The 20,398-nt window shown below is 43.4% G+C and overlaps 1 protein-coding gene across 3 annotated transcripts in view; it reads right to left on the reverse strand.

The window, feature by feature from the left end:
- LOC144892887 (uncharacterized) overlaps positions 1-20,398 on the reverse strand; it is a 310,345-nt gene that overhangs the window by 232,826 nt on the left and 57,121 nt on the right. For all 3 annotated transcript variants that reach the window (XR_013624005.1, XR_013624004.1, XM_078781253.1), the window contains exon 3: positions 18,799-18,882. The gene's annotated coding sequence lies outside the window, so the exon portion shown is untranslated. The remainder of the gene's footprint in view (positions 1-18,798; positions 18,883-20,398) is intronic.

Raw genomic sequence — 20,398 nt, forward strand, 5'->3', positions numbered from 1 at the left:
CTGCTACAAAATAAGGCAACGCCTGTAGTCAGTTCCTTACAGAATAAAAAATGGTCTGGACTACCTCCACCAAATCTTGCATTCATGCCTGGGATTAAAAAAAAACCACCTTTAGAGGCCATTTTTCCCCGCAAAGTGGGGGTTGGCCTTTTTCGGGAACCGTGGTTGTTGTTGTTTTTTTCGGTCCCCTTTTTGAAGCAATGTTTTACGGCCGGATGCCCTTCCTGACGCCAAACCTTTTTGCCGCCTTTTACGACAAGCAGGGAATTACCAGTGAACTGGTACTCAATTAGCCGACCTCGGAAGGATGACAGGCTGAGTCAACCCCCCTGGCGTTAATTCAGCGATCGACCGGGATTCGAACCCAGGATCCTAGGATCCTAAGCCGGCACCCTAGCCGCTAGCCCAACACCAGGGATACCCAGTCCCCAGTATTAAATAAGTTTCCGTGCCCACCTCCATGAGTGTGAAGACATGACTCGTGATTTTCACCTGTATACGCGGAATAGTAAAAGTGGTTTAACCATCAATTCCGGCAGGAGGGAGTGGGTATTGAGTGTGGGAAGCGATGCCAATTCGGAAAATTGCCAATTCCTCTCTGGAAGGATAGGGTATAACTAGTAAAACCTAAATGAGTCATACAATAAGTTTTTAGTTTAATCAGACGTATTCAGCTATCTAACGAGCAGGATATAAGGTCGTGGAGAACCTCCATGCATCATTCTCGATGCAACCTGCATCGGTAGTCGACAGAAAGCAATGATGTTGGTCGAATCCAAGCGAGATGAATTCTGAGAACAAATACGACTACGAGTTCAAAGGTCACGAGCCTGAGTGTATAAATAGAGGACCAATGGCCCTGTAGCTCACCTGGCTGCTTGCCAAACGGTGGAGTGACGGATGGATCAGGGTAAAAATAAGAGCCGGATTTAGAATACATATTTTAGGTCAGGTATTTTCAGTTCACCTATTTGACAAGGTGCAACATACAACTCCAAGATGTCTATAATTCATATTTTTTGTGATATTGCCCAATTTCTGTGTTATGATGTCACTGTCAGCCATATTATGTTTCGGATCAGCTTATTTTAATCAAACGTTCCCATAGCTAGTCGATCATATATTTTAAGTTTCGCATTGATCGGTCACATGGTTTCAGAGAACATTAATTTAAATTTTTCCGCTGATCCAATATGGCTGCCAGACCACGTGATCAATGACATCCTTGTTATCAAATTACATTTTCTACGTGGAGTCGATCACGGGTAAAGTTTTGCTTCAATCAGTTAAGCGGTTTCAAAGAGGAGGGTTTTTAAAAGGTTTTCTTATGATCAAATATGGCTGCCATACCACATGACTGATGACATCATTGTTAAACTACACTTCACTTGGGTAGTTGATCACAAATTTAAAGTTTCGCATTGATTGTTTTAAAGCAGTTTGAGAGGAGATTGTTAATGGTTTTCCTGAGATCCAAAATGTGGCCATACTCAAACGAAACTCAAGTACTTTTGGGATCTTTAAGCCATATGATGACCTACTTATAGGTGGATGGGGAGGATGCCATGACTAAAACTTGAGTTATACCAAAGATTATTATAGCCAAGTTTAGTCACAATCCCAACAGCAATTTCAGAGAGGAAGTTGCAAAAGTTTACGGGCGGACAGAATGACGACGCACCATCCCAGAAGCTCACCTGAACTAGTTAGGTTCCAGGTGAGCTAAAAGGAGAACTTGCATCCAAATTTAATTCCAGCAACATCAGGAAATGATCAAACACAAGTTTTACATTCATATACAATGTTATCCTTCTGGTTGAAAAATTATTTTTCAGTGATAATTCATAATAAGTTGAAATTACAATTAAAACCGTAATCATCAGAGATTTTTTCAATACTAAAACTCAAAGGCCAAAAATTGCATGCATTTCAGGATCCCATTGTAACATTGTAACAAAAAAAACAAAAAAAAACCCATTGTAACCTAATTTTTTGAGCACAACCACATGTGGTATCATCACCTAAAAATATCGGCGTCAATATGGAGTGTATCTGCAGAACATCAATGTTCCAGAAAAACGGAGTTTTATTAAATGTCATTAAATGCAGATTAATTAAGTTGTTTTTCAAAAAGTACAATGTAGTAATAAAAACTCTGAGAGGAAGTGAAAAATAGGAGAGTAAGGGTTGAGAAAAGAGAGATTTGGGGAAAAGAGCACCGGCAGTAAGGGGAAGAGGATAGTAAGAAGAGAAAACTGTCACAAGATGGGGGTCTGGACACAAATCCAGAGGTCCAATTGACTATCCAGACGTAATTATGTACAATATCCCAAAGGACCATAGATAGAACCCTCTTGTCCAAACAATATTCAATCACAAGTATTTGACAAGTGATAAACCCTCTGGAATTGTCACCAGACATGTACTTGATGGAGTGCCCTGCCAGGATAAAAGGACCACCCATGACTGTAAATATGTCTTGTATGAACTTATATGTACAATTTTTATTTTAACACAAGAAAACAAACACGACATAATAACAATAAGCGAAGCATTTCGTGCTGTGCTGTAATCCTCAAGGTAATTCACAGCAAAAGACCAGAAAAGGTGAGAGATTGTGCATTTATAAGCATGTCGATGTAAAAGCAACACTGATTGGTTCATCAGTCATGACGTAATTGGTACTCTGAACACCCATTGGTTGACTCAGTCACCACTATACCTGGCTCCGATTGGCTGGAGCGGAGTTGATAGCAATGACTCACCACTCACCAGCATCAATACCTTGGAGGGAGGGGGGACGCCCCCAAGGCGTCCTTCGTCCTGAGCCCCCTTCGGACTCACCATTTGCAGACATACCATGGACAGCGGTCGGGGAAATACCTTTAATCTTTCCGTGTTGGAAGAGAATGAGAGAATGTACAAATTCCTTTTGACGACACAATGTAGGGTCCGTGGAATGGATGAAGGTTGCTCCTAACATACGTAGATGTAACGTACTCCAACCTCGGCTCAATATCTTGAACATATCTGCATTGTACTGGTCTGTACAATTGGGGTTGGCATCCAAGTGCCGTGCAATGGCAGAAGAAGAAGAAGAAGAAGAAGAAGAAAAAAAAGAGGAGGAGGAGGAGGAAGAGTAAGAGGAAGAGGAAAAGGAAGAGGAAGAGGAAGAGGAAGAAGAAGAAGAAGAAATGGTCGACGGTCCTTGAACGTTCTTGCATGCTCATACCGGTTGAGTCCTCACTCCCAAGTTCTATCTTCGATTCGCCAGGGGGACATCCGGACATGCTGTTTGATACGATCAGCCAAACTTTGAGTTTCACATCGGCACTTAAACTCATAGATAACATTGCTGATTTGTGAGCTGGGCAGAACATCCTTGTCGACTGACGTGAGCAGACGGCGAGAGGTGCAGATTACTCGAGGTTGCACAGCCAGGTACGTGTTTCATAACATATGTTTGATTTGTTCTTCAAACCTTCATGATGATTGACCTTTCCATGGCATCCTGATATAATGATATATATACCGGACATTTGTCAGGATCGATCTTGTGTTCCTTTGTTGTGTTGAGAAACTTGGGCACATATCTTTTGATTATATACTCCAGGTAACCATTGTCACCGAGTATATTCATGATTTTGTCCATTTCATCAATATTAAAATTGACAATCTTGAGTAAGGCTCAGGTCAATAGGATGAAAAGTGATGATTTTTCAGGTGAAAAATTATGATTTTAGAAGTTTGACCTTGACTTGACCTTTGACCTTTTGACCTTAAAAATAGTTTCCAATTTAGTGACTCAATGTGAAAATGCTGTTCAATTCCCAAGTCAATTGGATGAAAATTGATGGTTTTTCAGATGAAAATTGATGATTTTGGAAATTTCACCTTGAGTTGACCTTTGAACTTTTGACCTCAAAAATAGTTGGTTTCCCAATTCAGTGACCTTTCAATCTTGTTCAATTTTCAAGTCAATCAGATGAAAAATGACAATTTTAGAAATCTGACCTCAAGATGATGTTTGACCTTTGACCTCAAAATCAATAGGCTTCTCAGTTGTGACCACACCTACAATGTGGTAAAGTTTCATGACTATCGGTTTAGAATGGAGACGTGTAGGCAATTGACAAACAGACAGACAGAATAACAAAGTTGACCGAACAATATAATTGAAAAATCTTCGATTTTGCAAGTAATACGAGAACAAGAAAGAAAACAAACAGAGTGAAAACTGAGTACTAACTTTTGGCGTGCGTCACTGCAGAGCCCCCTTCGGTGCCCGGTGATGACGTCATTCAGCGCCCGGAGATGGAATAAGGAGGGAGCGATGTACAACAAACAGTCAGATAAAAACTGGTGGACAGGTTGGGTGTGTGACGAGGATAAATGGATTCGATTTTGGTGAAGATCCCAATCCGGATCCGGATATGACAATTTTATTTTTATTTTTAAGTGATTCTTCACTATTGAGTGACAGGGCCAAAAGTGATACATGACATGATATTTCAAAAAGTTGTTGACGACTCATGACAAAACTAGCTTTTGGTTCAGGCCCGAAGCCAGATCTAGTCTATCAGTGGATACAAAATGTAAACTGCTCAGCCTGGCGGAGGTATGCGCTCTACAGGGTGCTCTTCCAGTTTTTACCGCATTAGAAGCTTCTGATGGTGTGTACGCACTGAAAGCAGGATGGCCAACTTGATAACGAGGCATCTTCAGGCGCAGGAATTGTGGGAGCGAGTTACATTTGGTTATCTGACAAACTACGGCAGGAATTGCTAAACACACTTCTCAAACCGAAATGGGTCTCTCAATCACGTGATGTGTGAATCACAGACCTATCAAACACAATACCCACACCTGTAGGTACCGTCTTACACGACCCACCACCATTGGATGATTAAAACACAAGTTTCTCATTGGCTCAAAAACTACAACCTGCTCCTGGTGCATTTAGCATCAGTGTGCTTCCAGCAAGAAGGGCAAGATGCGCTAACATCGAGCCACCACTGCAGTCTTCATACACCATTGCAAGTGTAATTCAAAATGGCATTTTGGTCCTTTGATTGTAAAGTCAATACACGAACCTAATGTTGATCTTGCGTCATCAAACAAAATCATCAAAAATTGGCTCTTATGATGAAACAAGGGAAGTCGATACAAAAAGGCCCTTTCATTGCCAAGCTCAGTGTTCATTCTTATTACATCGTTTCTCGATTCATTTTAAAAGTACCTTTACTTATTGGCTTACCTTTACAGGTTCACTTAACGATGCAGCGCTGATGACGGACAAGCAATGGGGGTTAAAAACCTCGTGGTATTTCTGCCCAAAAGAGATTAATTCATGGACAATATGTTGTTCTGGTTCTATGCAGACAGGATGTCATGTGAGGAAAACCTTCCCAAATTTGAGGGGCAGGTTAACTCAGCTTTTATTGAGTCATTTGCTCAATTCTGTTTCTATAATGGTTGCTAAAGATCATGTGATCTTTCAAAAAAGAAGTAAGAATTCCGGTTCTGGTTCTGCACGTTTTCAATTGTCACCGTGCAGCTAGGCTGGGTGTTAGTACCTCTCTCAGCAGCCATGGCACTTCAGAAAAGGACTTGTGTAACTCCATGGGACTGTCCCAATCCATGAACTTTCCAACTCAGATTTCTCCCAAAGGCAAATTCTCCCTTCTGGAATGGGTGATGAAAAACTGTCCCACAAATGTTTCCTGCTCTTCCTCTGCTCCAATGGGTTCATTTGATCATGTGCTTCTGAGTCTCACCCCTCCCCTCCAAATCCTCCCCATCACCCATCCCTTTCAAATCTCCCCCCTTGCCCCTTCCCTCCCCTCCCTCCTAAACTCCCCCCACACCCCTCCCCTCCGAGACTCTCCCTCGCTCCTCCCCTCCTAGACTCCCCTCTCACCCCTCCTCCTCAAAGCATCCTCCCTGCTTCTTCCTCCTTCCAACTTTCACCTTCATCTCCCCAAACCTCCTGCCTTGCTCTTCCCCCTCCTCAAATAACACCTCACTGTGCCTCACCCAATCTCCATCAAACCTTTTGTCTGCCCCATTCTTCCCTTTCTCCAAGCTATTCTGAAATCTCTGACACACCTTCAACAGCTCTCCCTACCTCTTCCTCCTCTTCCACATCTTACCCTACCCCTCCCCCCCCCCTGTTCTGGACCCGATGCTCCCCCTTCCTCTTCATTAACGGTATGGACCTCAAACATCCGGGGCCTTCGCTCAAACTTGACTGACCTCTCCATACAGGTTGCTTCTGACAAACCAGATGTGATCTGCTTAACAGAAACTTTCCTCCTTCATGATGTCTCTGATGCCTTGGTATCTCTCCCAGGTTACTCCCTCCTCCGGTATGATAGACCTGAGCCTCGTCCTGGAGGTGGGGTTGCTATCTTTATAAAAAAACTCTCTTCCTCACTCGCCCTCCACTGCCCTCTCTCCACCTCACCCCCAGGAATACCTTTGGCTACGGCTTCCCCTTCGCTCCCACCTTTTGTTCATATGTGTGTTGTACCGTCCACCAATCAGCGATGACTCCATCTACATCTCACTGTCTGATAATATGGACCAACTTCTATCTACCCATCCCAACTCTCTCTTCCTCATATGTGGTGATTTCAATTGTCACCATGCCAGTTGGCTGGGTGTGGGTACCTCTCTCACCAGCCATGGCTCTTCAGCAAAGGACTTCTGCGACTCACTGGGACTGACACAATCTGTCAATTTCCCAACCCGGATCTCAGTCAACGGAGTATCTTCTCTTCTGGATTTGGTTATGACAAACTTCCCTGAAAATGTCTGCTGCTCTTCTTCTGCTCCAATCGGCTCATCTGATCATGTGCTTGTCAAAGTGGACATCTCTCTGACCATTCTCAGAGAGCCTCCTCAGCGTCGACGAGTCTGGCATTTCACTCAGGCCAACTGGCACGGTCTTCAAGCAGCCATCAATCATCTGGACTGGTCTCCCATCTCTACCGCCTCTGACATCAACTCATCCTGGGAATTCTTTCAAAGTAAATTGCTCTTTCTCATGCACAGATTTATACCATCTCGTCTTCAGTTGTCATACCCTTCCTCCCGTCCATGGTACACAGAATCTTGTGGTGAGGCTGTTGCCCTGAAACAACTTGCTTTTGTCTCCTGGAAAGCAAATCCAACGGAAGGAAATCTCATTTCCTTTCACAAAGCCCGAAACAAGTGTGTGTCCACCCTCAGGAGAGCCAGGAAACAATATCTCACCATTCTCAAGACCGAACTCTCTTATCTGTCTCCCTCTTCCAAATCCTGGTGGCGTCTGGTCAAATCTGTTTCTGGTGTTTGTTCCCCCTCCATCCCCTCCCACACCTCAAACGGCTTAACGGCTGACTCCGCACGTGAAAAAGCTGAATGCCTCAACTCTGTGTTTGCCTCGAAATCTTGTGTCCCAAACCCATCCCTCTCTGTACCCACCGTACCCAGTCGTACCCAGCTGCTCCTGGACTCTGTGTCCTTTCCTCCTGACAAGGTGGAAAAGTTTCTGTCAACCCTCGACTCTGATTCTGCAACTGGTCCTGACGGCATCAGCCCACGGGTCCTAAAATCATGTTCTTCTGCTCTTTCACTCCCTCTTTCTGTTCTCTTCACCCTCTCTTTTGCTCAAGGTCATCTGCCATCTGCTTGGAAATCAGCCAACATCAACGCTTTGCACAAAAAAGGTGCAAAAACAGATCCCAGCAACTACAGACCAATCAGCCTTCTCCCAATTATCAGCAAAGTCATGGAATCCATCATTGCTTCAGATATTAAATCTTTCCTCTTCTCCAATGGCTTGATCTCTGATCATCAATTTGGTTTCAGACCTGGTCACTCTACTCTGGACATGCTGCTTCTGCTTTCTCAACAATGGATGGAGGTCCTCAACGCCAAACAGGAAATTAGAGCTGTCTCCCTTGACATTTCACGTGCCTTCGATACGGTCTGGCACCCTGCTCTGCTCTCCAAACTCTCCTCCTTTGGTATCCATGGAAATCTCCACGCATGGCTGGCGGACTTCCTCTCTGGTCGTAGTCAACGTGTGGCCCTGAATGGGTTTCTCTCATCTCCTCTTCCTGTTCAGGCTGGAGTTCCCCAAGGTAGTGTTCTGGGCCCTGTGCTTTTTCTGGTCTTCATCAATGATCTCTCTGACTCTCTTGAAAATCCTCTCTATCTCTTTGCTGACGACTCTACTCTCTGTCGCTCCATTCCTCATCCCGCAGATCGGCAGTCTGCAGCCTCCTCACTCTCTGCAGACCTGGACAAAATCACAGACTGGTCAAACAAGTGGAACATGTCTTTCAATCCTGACAAATCTCACACTCTTACAATGTCTCTCCGAAAGGACCGACTGGACAACCCTCCCATCTACTTTCTCAACAATCCTCTCCAAGAAGTTCTGTCGCTCAAGCTTTTGGGTCTCACTATCTGCCATGATCTTTCTTGGGAAAACCACATTTCCAAGCTGGCCTCCAAAGCCAGTCGCCGACTGGGCATCCTCCGTCGTGCGAAGTCCTTCCTTGGCACACCTGAGCTCCTCACCACATACAAGGCTTTCATCCGCAGCTCAATGGAATACTGTTCCCCCCTCTGGGCTGGTGTTCCTGCCTCACACCTTGCTCGGCTTCACGCTGTTGAGGCCAAAGCTTTCAGAATCATTGGAATCTCCTGCGATGTAGTCAATGCCGAGGGCCTTTCACTCACTCACCGCAGGCAGGTTGGTGGTCTTTCTGTCTTCTACCGACTCCTCTCCGGCCTTGCTCCCCCAGCTCTCTCTGTGCTCTGTCCCCCCAATATTCCTTCAGGTCGCACAAGATCTGCCTGCAACCCTCTTATGGTTAAACTGCCAAAGTCTAGGCTCTCTGCTCACCTTCACTCTTTCATTCCCCTTTTCTCCCGCCTCTGGAACAAACTCCCCCACTCCCTTCAATCCCACTCCTCCCTCCAGGTCTTTAAAACAGCTGTTCACCACCATCTCTTATCTTCCCCCATCGAAAACCTTGATCTTTTCTACCCCCGGTAATTCACCCCAGAGTCCTTGCAGTGTTCATATGTTTTAATCCTCTCCCACCTCCCCCCAAGTCCTCCCGATGTCCCTGCTCTCAAATGTTGTGTTTGTGTCCTTCCCCTTCTTCCCCCTCTCTTTTGTGTCCTCCCCCCTCTCTCCCCATCTTGTCTGCCGCTCCCCTTGTTTTTTGTGTTTTGTGTGTCGGTTTGTCTTTTTGTGTGACTAATGTTTGCTCTTTCACGAGCCTCGATCTTGTATACAAAAAAAAAAAAAAAAAAAAAAAAATCTCTGGGTATTCTCAGAGAGCTGCATAGTCCTTGAGCCAACCGGCCATTTTTTGAAGTGAATGCTCCGGCGGGGGGAGTAATTCTCATTATGATTTTCCATTAGACCAATGTCTCAAGTGTCAGAAAAGGTGTGATGGATATCTGAGAACGGTAGCTTAGTGCCCGGATGGACGCCATCTTTGAAACCACCCAGCTCGAAAATGCCCATTTGGTGGGGTACATTGTTGCACGTGTATCTGGACTTCTATACTAGCTATCGATGTGCGGTTGACGACTAAATATACGTCCGATGTGTACCGTCTAAATAAAAAATAATATGAAGCATTTTGTTTTAGATTAATTATTATAAAAATCAATTATCGAAAAAAAATCATATATTTTTCAATATTTTATTATTAGACTTGTACTTTTTTTAGTGAAACAACACTGGTATGATTTTCCAAATTATGCATTGTGCTACACCGTTTATCTGTCTATAAAAATAACTCAAAAACTAAAACATATCATCCACCACGAGTGTACACAAAAAATATATGAAAAGGCATGCACTTTCCACAAACCGAAACTATGTCAGTTGGAATTTCCCGCCGATAATCAACCCACAGAACCCAGTGCCGAAAGTGACGTCAGTCTATTCTATATCTATATTCTATATTCTATATCTCAGTCTGAGATTTGTTGCAGTGACCTGATTAATTTCTGAGGGGGGGGGGGGGGGGGGTGGGTGGCTTAAGAACTAAAAGTGAACATGTTAGATGGCGCCACATACAACTCTATTATAGAGTTGTATTGTGGCGCCATCTAACATGTTCACTGACTTGGATGAGTATGTCTATGTAAGCTGGCGAGCTTTTCGGATATCGGAGTAATCTAACGTCAGTCTTTTTGTTCTTTCAGCTGAGATGGCCGGTGTCGAGGCGAAACGGGCGAAGATTGAACCTGAGTCCGGAACGTGCATCCTGTGCAGCAAGAAGTCGCCACTCTCTGAACTAAGCAAGGCAGCGGGCAACAGTTCTTGGAAGACATTGTGTGACGCAGCCGCAGTTAGAAACTTTTATCCAATTCTAAAGCTAGTCCAAGAAGGCGCAGTTGAACTTCCTAATATTCCAATATTATACCATTGGGCTTGTAGATCAGACTTCACTCACAAAAACCACCTAGCTACTTTGACCAATGCAGCTAGAAGTTCTTCAGTTGATACTGGCAATGCGGTGCGACGGCGATCATCACGGGAAGAGACAGGATCAACTTCAACGGTCTACGATGATAAATGCATTTTTTGCCAGCGTGCTTCAAAATTCATAAAAGGCAGTCGTACCCGTGAAACAGTTGTCTTGGCTGTTGAACTTCGAGCAGATAAGACAATAAGAGATGCTGCGACAGCTCGCAATGATGAGAGAGTTTTGGCATTGACTACACGAGATATGGTTGCAGCTGAGGCTCACTACCACTTCTCCTGCTATAGAAACTACACACGGCCCCAAAAACCTCAAGTAGAAACTGACATTGAAGATAATATCGAGAAAAAAGAAATGATACGATGTATATTCAATTTCATTCGCACTGACTTGTTCTTGAACCCGAGGATTGTTCCAATAGTTGATGTTGCAACAGATATCCTGTCTTCAGATACATTTTCAGTTGATGTTCATGACTCCATCAAGAAGAATCTGCAGCGCACATTACAAAGAGAGTTTGGAGAATCGCTCATCTTCTTCAATGTGAAACACCATGTATACTTGATGCCCGATAATCTGACAAAGCGAGAGATTGCTGCAGAGTGCGTAAACCTGAAAGCAGAAGTGAAAGCATTTGAACGAACGGACGGTGAAAGTAACATTGTGCGTGCAGCTACTTCACTGCGACACCAGATCAAAGATGCTCATTACAATGAACGTTGGCCGCCTCAGCCAGCAGAACTCACTTCAGATTACGTGAAGATACCAGATTCTCTTCCTGTATTTCTGCATACTTTGATTTGCGGGAGTGGGGGTAGCTCTGTGCGTGCCGACACACTGGTATGGTCGATGGCTCAAGATATCATCAATGCTGTACACCGGGGTACCATCAGAACATCGAAGCATGTCCTACTTCCGTGGGTCATGAAAACGCTCACCGGTAATACAGAGGTCATCAGAATATTGAATCGACTCGGGCACGGATGTTCGTACACAGTTCTGGAAGAAATCGAGACAGCGCTATGCATAGACAAATTAGCAAGTGTGGAGAAAGATACAGTACCACTTCCGTCACATGTGCACCCTTCGGTCCCGACTGTATTAGCATTCGATAACATCGACAGGCTAGAGGAATCGCTGAGTGGTGGCGGAACATCGCATCGCGTCAACGGTATCATCGTCCAACCGAAGTCGCAGTCGTGTTTGCCACCCCAACCTCCATCGGCAGTATCCAAAGCAGATAAGAAGCGATCTATCCCGTCATCCAGCGATTTAGTTCCAATATACAGCGGTGGGAAACGAGAGGGCCCACCTGCAATCAAGCCTGCAGATCTTTCTGACACTCTTGCAGGCGCAACATCCCTTGCGCAGCGCCGAAATCACGTATGGATTATGACTCGCATGCTGGAACCATGCGACCAGACAATCAGTTCGTGGACTGGTTTCAACATCATGACTAGAGATCGTGTTCAGGTGACAGAAGATGTAGTTGGCTACCTGCCGACTATAAACGCGCCTGCCACAGATATGGCAACAGTGCAAGAAATCCTCAGAGAAGCTCTGAACATCATGTCATCACTTCAGCTTGAGCGTATACCGGTGGTGCTAGACCAGGCACTATTTGCTAAGGCGACCGAAATAGCATGGAAAGATGTCGATCGATATGGAAGAATCGTGCTCATGATGGGGAACTTCCATACCATCTGTAACTTCATGTCGGGCATTGGGAAAATGTTTGGAGATGCAGGCCTTCGGGATGTAGCTGTTGAGTCAGGAGTAATCGCTGAAGGTTCCATCAACAGGGTTCTGGAAGGCAAGCAATACAACCGTGCTGTGCGACTCCACAAGTTGATGTACGAGGCACTAATGTGCATCATTTGGAAGGGCTTCCAGGTGTGGATAGAAAGCAATCATCCTGACAAGGAACCCCAGATTCGAAGCACTGACCTCAAAATTCGCAGCATCAAGGAGGATGTTTGCCACGAGACTCTCGCTGCTGCTCTCGATGATGATTCATGTGTACAGAGCTTTGACATGTTCGCGAAATACCTACATTTTCTGCGAACCAAACATGGAGACCTGGCTCGCTTCTGGATGATGTATATTGATATGGTAGAGACCCTGCTGGGGTTGATTCGTGCGGATAGAGAAGGCGACTGGATGCTTCACTTGGCTTGTGTCAGAAGAGTGATCCCTTGGTGTTTCGCAATGAACAAGGTGAACTATGCTAGATATCTACCAGTGTACTATGCACAGATGACGCAACTCCACGAAACATGCCCCGAGTTGTACAGGCATTTCAATCAAGGCTACTTCTCCGTACAGCTTAGACCAGGGAATCCATTTGCCAGAATCGCTGTTGATCAGACAACAGAAGAAACAGTAAACAAAGATACGCAAACAGCTGGAGGAACACGAGGTTTTAGTCTTCGACAAGGGGCTGTGTCACGATACTATCTAACTGCAGAAAATCGGGCTACTGCACTGAGGCAACTACGAGAAACTATCCTTGTGAATGGCAGCGACACATCTCACGCCAAGCACCCTGACTTGTCTACTTCTCGCATCAAACGTGATGAGTCTGGCGTCACAGCTATCTGTGATCTACTGGAAAATGACTGGACCAATCCATTCGCCGATGATCCGTCATGTCTTCTCAGTATATCTACCGGAGCGGCTGCGAGGGAGGACGTTTCTAATGACCTACTCAACACCCTGCAAAAGGGGGAAGCGGCGTATCAAAGCTTCCAGAAACGTCTTGAAGAGGGAACAGGCTTTCATGACACATTGAACAAGCTAAACTTGAAGACCTTTGGTAAGATCAAGCAGAAAGTTGTGAAGGGCACAAACAAGGAGATCGTCCTGAGAGCTGACAGACAACTGTTTGCCACCATGATACTCATCGCCAAGACAAGGAACCTCGACATGCAACTTGTCCTTTGTCACCCACTAGGGCCGTTACCATGGTCTTTGGCAAACGTTGATGGGTCAATGAAAAAAACGAACAAAGCTGCACTTGCGAAACACATGGAAGTTCTTGTGGAACCAGCCGAGAACGTTGACAAGCGAAGTGCAACAATAATTGATGCGATGGCTCTCATACAAAAGATGCATGGCGAGAACGACACGTTCGAAGAACTATCTGACCGCATCCTTGCTGCAGCGCTTCACGCTGGTCAAGGCAGTGAGCGCATCGATGTTGTCTTTGACACATACACAGAAGAATCAATCAAAGCAGCTGAGCGTGTGAACCGCGGTTCAAATGAAGGCATCAGTTTCAGCGAGATCAGACCCGCACACAAAATCATGAACTGGCGGCGTCTCCTTGCTTGCAGCCAGACAAAGGAGAAACTGGTTGTGTTTCTGGCGGAGTCGTGGAAACATGAAACAAATCGCGAAAAGCTAGGCAACAGAACACTGTATGTCACCTGTGGTGAAAAATGTCTGGTACTGACCCGCGATAGGTGGAAGTTGGTGCAAGCACTCGAATGTAGCCATGAGGAAGCAGACACGCGTATGTTTCTCCACGCAAAGCACGCCGCTACCCACTACAAGACGATCATCTTAGTGGCAGATGACACCGACGTTCTGATCATCAGTCTTCATCTCAGCAGAACCATCGATAGTCAGCTCTTCGTCAGACGAGGAACAAAGGTTCGAGTCAGAATGATCGACGTTGGAAAGTTGGCTGCGGTATTGGGGTCTGGAGTTTGCAGTGCATTGCCAGGGCTTCATGCATGGAGCGGGTGTGACACTGTGAGTGCTCTGGCTAGCCAAGGAAAGATAAAGGCTTTGAAGCTTGTGCAAGCGAATGAGCTGTATCTTCAAGCATTCCCAGATCTGGGATCTTCGTGGAATGTACCAACAGACGTCTTCAATAGCATTCAGGCCTTCACGTGTCAGCTGTACGCCAAGAACACGAAGATCGTCGGTGTTAATTCGCTCCGTTATCACATGTTCTGTGCAAAGAAGGGCCAGATCGAATCTGGACAATTGCCGCCTTGTGAAGACTCCTTGATGCAGCATACGCTTAGGGCCAACTATCAGGCGGCTATCTGGCGACGCAGCCTTGAAAACCTACCAGACGTCCCAACACCATCAGCAGGACATGGTTGGGAACTCGATGATGGCGGTTCGCTCACAATCCGATGGATGGCGGGTCTACCAGCTCCAGATGTCGTCTTGAATCTCATCTCATGCACATGCAGAAGGACGTGTCGACCGTCAGATTGCTCCTGCATACTGAATGGGTTGAAGTGCACTGTTGTGTGTAAGCTGCAGGGATGCTCCAACATGGTGCAGGATGATGCCATCGTGGCTCAGGATGCCAATGACTCTGATGGCAACTCTGATGATTAACTTTGAGTGCACTGTATATTGTATAGCATATGTTGTTCTCTATTATAATGCAGGCCAAATTGCCTGAAAATCTTTATAGACAGATAAACGGTTTAGCAAAATGTATAATTTGGAAGATCATACCGGTGTTATTTGACTAAAACATGACATGTTCAATGATACCTCCGCTTGCTTATTAGGAATATACATCGTATGGTGTTAAAATCAGCTCCATACGTCTTTCCAAACTCTAGTAATGAATAATTAATATAATTGGCGGCCATTTTGAAATCCAAGATGGCCACCAAAGTGCAGATTTCCTATGTAACAATTTCCGCCTGCTTATTAGATATCGTATGGTGTTAAAATCCTCTCCGTACGACATTCCTAACTTGCGTTATCGTCAGAATAGATAATGCCAGCGGCGGCCTAAGTCATTTTATGCCTCTTTACATTTATTTGTTGTAAACTCGTGGTGGATGATATGTTTTAGTTTTTGAGTTCTTTTTATAGACAGATAAACGGTGTAGCACAATGCATAATTTGGAAAATCATACCAGTGTTGTTTCACTAAAAAAAGTACACGTCTAATAATAAAATATTGAAAAATATATGATTTTTTTTCGATAATTGATTTTTATAATAATTAATCTAAAACAAAATGCTTCATATTATTTTTTATTTAGACGGTACACATCGGACGTATATTTAGTCGTCAACCGCACATCGATAGCTAGTATAGAAGTCCAGATACACGTGCAACAATGTACCCCACCAAATGGGCATTTTCGAGCTGGGTGGTTTCAAAGATGGCGTCCATCCGGGCACTAAGCTACCGTTCTCAGATGTCCATCACACCTTTTCTGACACTTGAGACATTGGTCTAATGGAAAATCATAATGAGAATTACTCCCCCCGCCGGAGCATTACTTTTGGTCTGGCTCAAGGACTAGCATCAATGCCGGCGAGTCTGGCAGGTCACTCAAGCAGACTGGCAGACTAGCAAGGAGCCATCTCTTTTCAGTACTGGTCTCTAATATCTACTGCCTCTGATGTTAACTCAGCCTGGGAAATCGTCACCAGAATTCTGCTCTCTCTCATGCACAGATTCATCCCATCTCGTCTTCAATTATCCTCCTCTTCTTCCCGCTCATGGTACACTGAAGCCTGTGGTGGAGCAGTTGCTATGAAACAACTTGCCTTCTCTTCTTGGAAGGCAATTCCAACTGAATACAATCTCCGATCATACCACAAAGGCCACAACAAGTGTGTGCCCACTTTCAGGAAGGCCAGACAACAACATCTGTCCATGCAATATCAACAATGAACTTTCAAATGTATCTCCCTCATCCAAAACCTGGTGGTGCCTTGTCAAGTTGGTCTCTGGTGTATGCCCCCCTCAATAACTTTCCCCTCTTCAGATGGCACCACAGCCGACTCCGCTCATAAGAAGGCTGAATGCCTCAATTTTGTATTTTCTTCCAAATCTTGTATCCCTAACCCATCACTCTCTGTATCCATTCTTCCCTGTCGTACCCAACTGCTTCTGGATTCTGTGTCTTTTTCACCTGAGCTGGACTAGATGGCATCAGCTCACGTGTCCTAAAAACCTGCTCTTGCACTTCTTCTCTCTCCTCTGTTAATCCTATAATTTGCCTCTTTGAAGTCAGTCAACATTTGAAGTCAGTCTGCATTACAAAGGCTTGTGTTGGCTTAACGATTAAGGTTTCTTGGCTTGGGATCTTAGGGTCCAAAGTTTGAGACCAAGTCATGCCAATTGAAATCACAGCAGGTGGGTTGACCCAGCCTGTCATCCTTCCGGGTTCGGCAAAATAAGTACCAGCCTACTGGTAATAGGGGGCATTGCATCAGTGGCATGGGCGTGCTTCCAGAAAATGATGCAGCTAAGCAGCCATAGGCTGCATACGAACCACCACCACCGCATTACATATACAAGGTGGAATAAGCAATCCCCTTAACTACAGACCAATCAGCTTACTCTCAATCATCAGCAAGGTTATGAAATCTAACATCGCAGGTGACCTAAATCCTTAGTTTTCTCATAAACTGGTTGACATAAAATGGCCTCATCTCAGATCATCGATTTGGATTCAGACCAGGTCACTCCACCAGGGTCATGCTGCTTCTACTCTCCCAACAATGGATGGAGGCCCTCAATGTCACACATGAGGTCACGGCCTCTCTATTGACATACCTCGTGCTTTTGATACAGTCTGGCATCCTGCCTTAGTGCCTTACTCTACAAACTCTTTGCCTATGGCATACCCACTCCACACATGGCTTCCTGAATTCCTTGACTCTCGTAGCCAATGTTCTCAGTAATGTAGTGGAATTCTTTCATCTCCTCTCCCTGGAAAGGTGTGAGTGCCCCAAGGCAGTGTTCTGGGCCCAGTCCTATTCCTGACCTTCATCAATGATCTCTCTGACTCCCTGGAAAATCCTCTTTATCTATTTGCTGATGACTCCAACCAAAGACGTGACCTCCCTCATCCTTAGAATACACAGGCTACAGCCTCTTCACTCCCTTCAAACCTTGATAGAATCACAAGCTGGTCAAACACTCTGAATATGTTTTTCAATCCTGAGAAATCTTACACGATCACTCTTTCTCCGAAAGGACCATCTGGCAAATTCTCCTATCTACTTTCTTAACAGCCCTATTGAAGACGTTCAGTCACTTAAACGCCCGTGTCTCTCTCTCAGCCATGATCTTTATTGTACAATCCACACTTCTAAATTTACCTTCGAAACAGGTCTCCAACTGGGCACCCTCCATCATGCAAGGTCCTTCATTGGCACAACTGAACTCTTATCCACCGACAAGGCCTTCATCCGCACCTTGATGGAGTACTGCTCTCCCCTCTGGGCTGGCTCCCCTGCCTCACATCTTGCTCAGCATAATGCCATGGAAAAACCAAGGCCTTCAAGATCATTGGAATCTCCTGCGATGAAGCTGAGTCTATGGGTGTATCACTTTCCCATCACAGACAGGTTGGTGGTTTTTCTGTCTTTCACTGTCTCCTTTCTGGTCTTGCACCCTCTGCTCTTTCCATGCTTTGTCTCCCAAAATGTTTCTGCAGGACTCATGGAGTTCACCAGAAAACCCCTTCTGGTGAAACTTGCAAAATCCAGCATCACCCCTCACCTCCACCCAGTCATTCCTGTTTCTTCCCGTTGTCATAGGCCTTCGCACCATCACGGAAGTTCTTGGAGTTCATGCCCGGGTTGATGTTGAGCTGTTCACAACAGCGGTCCAGGTGAACCCGATCAACCTCATTCTGTTCCATATCGCTCGCCAGACCAAAATCCTACCTCCATACCAACTTCCACATTCTCGTCATTGTCATTTTTCCCTCCAGGTGTTCAAGCCAACTGTTCACCACCATCACAGGTTTACCCCCATCCAAAACCATGATCTTTTCTACCTCCATGAACTCCCCGCACCTCCTCCCAAAGCCGACCTCTTTCCAAATTTCCAGGTCCTCCTTCCTGAAAGTTTGCTTCTGTATCCATCTTCTCCACCCCATGCATTCTCCCCTTTGCCTCATTCTTACCTGTATCCCCCCTTGTTTGTCCAAGTCAACCTCTATTTTGTCCCTCAACCCGGTTGTTGATGTTTTCCCCTCTCTTTCTACTGTTCTTTTTGTTATATTAAGTCTTGATGCATCCTATGTCCTAGCTCTTCCACGAACCCTTTTTTTTTTAATACAAAGTCCATGAGCGCGTAACTATGTATTTAAAATAAATAATTAATTAAACCCTCTGTGCCAATACAATGGCTAATCTTCATCTGCCACTATAATAGGAAAGGAGTTGGCCACAAAATCCAGGAGTATAAGACTGTGAGCATAATTCACATAAAGAGGATACAAACACAAAGCTGAACAACTCATACAAATCAAACTTCTGATTCCTCACAGAGCATGAGTAACTTTACCTGGAAATGTTGAGAGCTCCCTCATCTCTTAAGCTCGTCAGGCACGATGGTGTAAACGTCCATCTTTCGAAAATCATTCATAAGCTGCAAGAAAATGGAACAATTCACGTTTATCAAACCAAGTCTATTGTCCTTACGACACACAACGATTGTCATTGTTGTCATCACACAATTTATCACTCCAATGTAATCTCTTGCACACAATGCATTCGCTTCACTGCATTTCCAACAGGAGGGTGCAGAGGTAATGCAGGTATGTAATGAGGTTTTAATTTTTCAACTTTATGTACAAATTTGGATTTAGCATTGGTTGGGGATGCAATTGATAAAGTATTATTTCAGTGTAATTGAAAAACTTTTGATTATGTTAACAACTTTTTAATGTGTCAGGTTTTATCGGTCATTCTTTTATAATAAATAATACACAGGTTTAATTATTATGAGCAACAGAAGTTTAAGGATGCTGTCCATTTTATTTTATACTTTTTTTTTTATACATTTTAAAATTTAATAGTTCATTTTTTAAATAATAAACAATACATGGGTTTAATTGTTTTGAGCAACAGAAGTTTAAGGATGCTGTTAATTTTATTTTATACTTTTGTTTTTATATATATATTTTATTTTATACTTCATTTTTCATTTTAAAAAAAATGCATGGGTTTGTTTTGAGCAACAGAAATTTTAAGATGCTGTCTATTGTATTTTATACTTTTGTGTTTTCTCATACATTTTTTTATTTATACTTCATTTTTTATAATAAATAATACATGGGTTTAATTATTTTGAGCAACAGAAGTTTAAGGATGCTGTCAATCTATTTTATATTTTTGTTTTTTGATATATTTTTTATTTTATACATTTTTTATTTAAAAAAATAATACATGGGTTCGTTTTGAGCAACAGAAATTTAAGGATGCTGTCTATTTTATTTTATATTTGTTTTCTCATACATTTTTTATTTAATACTTCATTTTTTATAAAAAATAATACACGGGTTTAATTATTTTGAGCAACAGAAGTTTAAGAATGCTGTCAATTTTATTTTATATTTTTGTTTTTTTATATATATATTTATTTTAGACTTCATTTTTTATTTTAAAAAAATACATGGGTTTGTTTTGAGCAACAGAAATTTAAGGATGCTGTCTATTTTATTTTGTACTGTTGTGTTTTCTCATACATTTTATATTTTATACTTCATTTTTTTATTAAAATAATACACGGGTTTAATTATTTTGAGCAACAGAAGTTTAAGGATGTGGTCAATTTTATTTTATACTTTTGTTTTTTGATATATTTTTATTTTATACTTCATTTTTAATTTTAAAAAATAATACATGGGTTTGTTTTGAGCAACAGAAATTTAAGGATGCTGTCTATTTTATTTTATATTCATGTTTTCTCATACATTTTTTATTTAATACTTCATTTTTTATAAAAATAATACACGGGTTTAATTATTTTGAGCAACGGAAGTTTAAGGATGCTGTCAATTTTAATTTATACTTTTGTTTTTTGATATATTTCTTATTTTATACTTCATTTTTTATTTTAAAAAATATACATGGGTTTGTTTTGAGCAACAGAAATTTAAGGA

This window comes from Myxine glutinosa, chromosome 7 (assembly GCF_964187855.1).
Source record: "Myxine glutinosa chromosome 7, kmMyxGlut1.1, whole genome shotgun sequence".
Lineage (NCBI taxonomy): Eukaryota > Metazoa > Chordata > Myxini > Myxiniformes > Myxinidae > Myxine > Myxine glutinosa.